The following is a 6,545-nucleotide window of genomic DNA, read 5'->3' as shown; positions in this document are numbered from 1 at the left end:
AGACAATTCCTGGGAGAAAGCCAGGAGCTGAAATGCACAGGCTGCGTGTGAGGTGTCTGCTGCCTGTTCATGCGGTTTTCTGCAGATTGCAGTGTTCCTTTTCTAGCTTCCTAAACTCTGACATCTCCTTATTTCCCCCTCACCAGAGAGAATAACCTGATCCAAAGCACTTTCTAATGAATGTCATTAGGAAGGAGTCATTTAGCAGAGTTTGTTTGTTTTAACTGCAATAAGACCCGAACCATCATCACTTTATAATTTATGTTCTTGCATTTTACTTTTCATCAGTTCTGCAGCTTGTGAACAGGCCAATGAACAGTTGCTCTTCCAAAATCCGGACTAACTTTGTCTCTGACATGGTATAACGTGTGTTTTCACAGTGCTTCAGTAACAACATCTTGATGGGAAATGAAGAGCCGCTTTTCTTCCAGACAGAGCAGTTCGTTTATCAGATTTACATGCTTTTATTTTTCCTGTGTGAAAAGCCTGATTCAAAGAAGTCAGAGAGTTACTCAAACAGATAATTGTGCCAGCTTTCCTGGTCAGGCAAGTTTGAGCTCTCTTGCTGCTGAATGAAGCAGAACATACTTTTTGACATTGCACCACATTCGAACTCGGCTTATTTTGGTTCTTTCTGCGAGGGAACATTTCTTTTATAACTCTCCTGATGCCCTCCGAAAGGAAACTGTCAGCTGGAGCTGGAAGTACTTTAGTTGTCCAAGTGCCAAACCCTGATTAGGGTAAAGAGAAATGGGATGAAAGCAGGTGAACCACACAGCATTAACGTTTTAATGACTATCTTGGTAGCTGGGAGTGCTGGCTTCGGGAGCGTCCGAGCTTTGGGGCTTTTCAGTGCCCTCTCCTTACTGACCAGCCCCATAGGGAGGGAGCACTGTCGTCCTGGTTTGCAGATCAAAGACTGAATCTGGGAAATTAGACCCTACAAGGGCATTCCTTTGGCAGTTCCTAACTCTTGGCTAGCTCGCTTCCATAGGAAAATTGAGGAGAGGATGGAAATGGGAGCTGGGTACCCAACATCAGGCATCTCACCGAGCTGTGTGGCTTCGGCAGCGATGGGAGAGGGTGCTCCTTCCTCTCTCATGCTCTCCCTTCATATATGGCACTTTACAACCTATTTTTTCCTATTAAAAAAGGAAGAAAGGGGCTCTCCACACATTCTGAAGAGCACTAAATCCAAGAGCAGTAAAAATTGTCTTATTTTATAATTGCCTGTCAGAACCACGTTCCTACCCCTCTCTCATACAAAGTGGGAACTTCCCAGAGACCAAGCCAGCCTCAGCAGTGGCAGCTAGCCAATGTGCCATGCCACACACCTGTTAAGAACACAAACTAGACTAACTGGCAACTCAAATTGTTTTCCTTAAAATAAAGAATGAATCAGCTACCTCGGAGTGAAAGAAAGCCAGAAGGTTTTTTCCTTGCCCTGACGATAGTGGAGTTTTCTGGCTGAAATATTGCAGTATCACTTGTTTTCCCAACATGTGCTGTCATTTTTCACAAACAGTGTTATATTTAAGAATTGGAAGGTCTAGATAGATTTTATTTTCTTTATCTCTTACTGGCAACTGGCAAGGTCCTGCTGAAATGTGCTTTCAAGCTGTCCTTTGATGGTACATCAGCAAGCTATGTAATGAACACCTATGGCCTCATCTGAAGTGTACAATGATGTAAAAAATACCCAAATGTATCAGAATGTCAACTTCCATCTAAAATACTGGAATTTTCATAATTCCTTCTATTTTTTCCCATTTCACAAGCATTTCATACAACACACAGAGATAGATATATTGTATTAAAAAAGATTTTAGACTGCAAAGCACTGTGTTTCTTCACACCATCAATATGAAGAAAAATGTATTTGTAATGTACTGATACCGATCCAGAGATTCAAACTTCCATGGAATCAAACGCTTTTGTCATGTCAGTGGCTTTAACGGCCCTTTGGAACATACCGGATTCCCAAGTACTTTGCTTTACAAAATTACGCTGAATTTTGAAGAACCCAATCCATTGGAGTTGCTTACATTATAAATATGGCAGATTAGGGTTCAATTTAAGTGGCACAGGACTAGCCCAGGGGACCATCCCAAATCTTTATTTCATTTAGCTGTAACTGATGTGTCAAGAAGAAGCAAGAGTTGATTGCTGATTTACATGCTTCGTCTTTCATTACGGTATATTTCTGCTGTGCAGGGGGTCACAACAGAGGCTGTTAACAACAACCAAGGCAGAACCAGCTGATGTTCTCACAATCACGTCAGTTTCTCTTCAAAATTACGGTTAGTTGCTTTTCCTCTGTAGTTGTCTCCAAAGTTTGCAGTCTGTTCTCCCAGCCATGACCAGAATGTTAACGGCCTTGCAGTCTGTTGTCTATTAGGGTTTTTATTAGCATTAATATGGTCTATTTTTCTACCTGTCTGTTTCACTGTATTTAATTTCAAAATGTTTCTGAAGTACAGGCTAAAGGGGTGCTCCCAAGGCACCGTTTGCTGAAAGTCCATTTTAAAGCCATTAATATATGCCTCCAGCAAACTTGCATGTTCGGCTGTGCAGCAAAGGTTCTAGGAGCCACTTCTAAGGACACATCTGATTGACTCCCAACTTACAAAAAGATATTTTAAAAACATCTCAGGACTCTAGTAAATAACAACAACAAAAGAAACAGAAAGAGAGAGAGAAAGAACAACAAAAACGAAAGAAAGAAAGTAAGGATTTGTCAGAACAGAGCACCTCACTGTTCAAACATGCTTGCTGTAATCTGCATTTGAGTTTACACTGTGGTTATGGTTTCAGAGATCATTAACTTCCTGCAGACTTCATGAAAAGCAGAGGACTTCTACAGAGGCAAAGGCTGAAATACAAATTCACCCTTTCCTGGGTGCCCGAGAGCTGCAGGTAGGCGGAGGTAGGTGCTGCAGAGCTCGCAGACAGTAATTACCCCCGGGACACATCCCTGGGAAACGGGTCCCTGCTGGCTCTGTGGTGTGTAAGGCTGTGTGTTTAGCCTTGCTAACCCCCTCTCCCATGGATGAGTTAAGTTAAGGAATGAAGAGAGATACAATGCTGGAACCCGTCTGGCTTCGGGCTACCGCAACAAAGGCAGCTTTCCTATTGCTTTTATTAAATAACCATTTTTTTAGCCAAGAGTGCTCTTATTGTCTCTGTCAATGGCTGCCAGGCGGATGGAATTACAGCCGCCACTCTTCTCTGAGCAATAGAAATCTGTGGAAGGCAGGACACATCGAAAGCATGACCGAAATGTGGAATTCCTGCAACGCATTTTTCGTCTGGTGTTTAAGAAGAAAAAGAGAGAGCTCTGTCATAGCACATGGGTTTCACCAGCTGCATCTCTTAACACGGCAATGTGCAAATGTATATGATATCAGCAGGAATCCACTTCCCAACATTGGTGGCAGGGGCCCTGCCTGGGCAACATGCCTGCTGGTTCCTGGTTCTTGAGAATTGCTTGGGGGAGACCTGAGAGCTGTCCTTCCTCGTCCTGGTGCTGCCTGAGTAACGCCTGCTAGTGTAAACAGGAGGCTTCGTTAATTTTATCTCAGCCCTCCAATTCCACCTTTCTCAAACAGCAGTTTCTTATCTCTGTAATGGCTGATACGCCACAGCCTGAGATACGAACTTTTTGCCCCAGGGTTGGATGAGTGAGCTTGGGTGAAAGCAAAGCTCTGAATGGCATCAAACCAAACCACAACACAATTGCATTTGGAAATAGCTTTGACGTTCTCTGCTGGAAAGCCTAGTTTCTATCTCTATTTTTGTGATATTTGTCTTGTGCTCTATTTCACTTAGTTAGCAAAGAATTTGTCTTTGGCAGAAGCTCGACAACACAAGAAGTCATCTTTTACAATTTATACACAGTGTGGAAAGCTTTATTTTCTAGCTGGCTTTTTTTCACCAGCTTGCAGCAAACATTTATCTTCCGATTCCTCTAATAGGATGCGACTTGTTGTGACATCATATTTTGAAAGACTGCAATTTAATGGGTGTGTTTCATCCCCCCTTCCCAACACACATACATTATGCAGAAGAAGCATTTAAAATGCAGTGCAACCTCCTGGTGGCTGGAATTGCCGACAGAGGCTTCTCCAGTGCACTTGCTTAGTCGTGACTTTGCACAAGCCCATCATAAATAAGCACCTTCTGTATCAGGCGTGCTCAGGACCACTCAGGTCCTATGATAAAACAGTGCAGCGTAATGCAGGTCGCGCTGGCAGGGTCTGTGTTGTGGAGAATGAGCCTTAGCATGTGCACTGAAAGCCCCAGGAACATTGAGTTCCCCACATTATTTTACTCGTATCGAGCACAAAAAGCCAGAGCAACACACTGGTAACTTAAATATCTGTTTCCTCCTCTTGCAGTACAGATCGAAGATGGAATTCATCGGGGAAGCACCCTAAGGAAATTCCGAGCTGTCAGCCAGGGCAGGGCTGTGTATAAAACACCTCTGGATCTATTAGTATGTGTGCTGTTCCTGATGAGAGTCTATAATCATCCCCACCTGATCTGGGGAGACAGGGATCTATGGTATTTTCTTTCCAGAATGAGCAGCGCAGACATCTGTTGTGGTTTTTTTTTTTCTTCTTTTTTTCTTTTTCCTCTCTCTCTTTTAAATTTTGGTTCATTATTTTTAATAAATAGAATCAGCACTGAATAAACTTTATGCAGCTGATTTCAGTGGGATTTACGTGCCGGGATAGATCTGTACGAGAAGAATTAAGCCCTAGAGAGGGGGCTGCTGCAGGGCCAGTGCTCCCTGCGGGGAAGGCTGCCTGCTCCGAGAGCCTCGGGGGCTGCAGGGACATGGCTCTGCCATGAGTGGGGCCAGATGCTTTTCTCCAGTCCATCCTGCACAACCGCCCCCAGCAGCAAGTGATCTGGGAACATCTTACCACCCAGTTTTTGTTCTTGAAAGTGATGCTCCATGGTAAAACGAGGAGGAGCATGCTATGAAGGCATAAGCATGTTGATACAGCCTTTCACAGAGGCTCTGTGGATCTCTGAGGATCGGGAGATGGCTTACATGATGGAAAGTGGAGATGAAGCCTGGAAACTGCTGATGCCAAAAAAATCAGCTGCTGGCAGAGGCTTTCAGCCCGCGTAACAGCGTGTGGGGATGTCCTCAGCTGCCACTCCTGGCCTCACCAAAGACAGCACGTGCTTGCTGGGTTTACAATAGTACCCCTTAGAAATGGCTCAGGGATCTGAGAGTTGAAAAAGGGTTACAAATTGGTGTGTTGTGGGTTTGGCAGTGGAAGCAGGGTAGGAGAAACAATCTCACATCAGCCTCAGACAGCTGTTACTGGGAGGGAAAAAGTCCTTTGCAACCTCCTTGTTTCCCTGCTGTTGCAAAGAGATGAAGCACCGGGTGCAGGAGTATCTAAGTGAAGCAACATTTGGGATAATCAGTAATTAGCTGTCATTGCACCTGACAGCCTGACTTAACTACCCACCAAGCAGTGGTCGCTGGTGGATGCTTTTAGTTTTCCTCCTGCTGTTTGCTCAGGTCTCTTTGCTGCCTTTCTGACCTTCCAGAACCCTCTGTGACCTGGATTCAGATTTCTTGTTCTTCAACCCACATTTTCACTGTTTCTCATTATTCATTTCCCACCCCTTTTATTCTTTTCCTCACCTGCCGTTAGACCTACTTCGCACTCCTTCACAGCCTTATTGCTCATGGAAACTTTTTTTGGAAAAGCGTGCGCAGTACCAGAGGTACATTTTCAGCCTGTAGTTTGTGGTGGTAGGCATTCACAGGCAAACCTAAAGCACCTGACTGCAGTGCTTTGGCCATCTCCCTGGCATCCTGAAAGGGAGAGGTGTCTCAAGGGTGGCTCAGAGGAACCCGAGATGTTCTGCAATGTCATCTGGAGAAGCATCACGTCCTCCTTCCAGTGACGGCACAGGGCAGAGGTTGCCCGCTGGGCACTTTCAGTGATATGCCTCAAATCAGACGGTGTTATGAGCACTTATCAAGGTACAAAAATCAGGGGCTCACTGCCACAGAAATAAATTAGTTCACTTAAATCCATCTTGATCAGTCCCAGATTTCCTGGCTGGGCCAACTGGGCAGTGCTAAGTGAGCGATGGGCGCAGGGCCACGGCCACGGGGCTACCAGAACCTAGATCACAGGCGTTCCTGTAATTACCTCCACACCTTTGCTGTTCCCAGACAATTAAAAAACACCAGGCCAGCAATCCTTAATAAATACATTTTATTCGGAGTAGCTGGAGGTTATTCAATAGAGTGACCCCATTATTGTAAGTCCGTCCATTCCTATTCACCAGCTGAACTGGCTTTTAGCTGTTCATAAGTGTGAATGCCACGCACAAGCCTGACTTCTCCTAAACTCTTTCTCATGGAGTCATTGTGGTTTGTTCTTCAGCATGTAGAAAGGCCTGATGTCTTCAAAAAGGGCATGTTAAAATTCAGAAAAAGAGACTGTACTGTGGAACAAATTGTCCGGGCAGCTCACAATGGTGAACCAGCAAAACTGCACAGCTGTTGG

Source organism: Anser brachyrhynchus, assembly GCF_964034855.1.
Source record: "Anser brachyrhynchus genome assembly, chromosome: 16".
In the NCBI taxonomy this organism is placed as follows: domain Eukaryota; kingdom Metazoa; phylum Chordata; class Aves; order Anseriformes; family Anatidae; genus Anser; species Anser brachyrhynchus.
Note: the sequence above shows the minus strand (reverse complement) of the source record.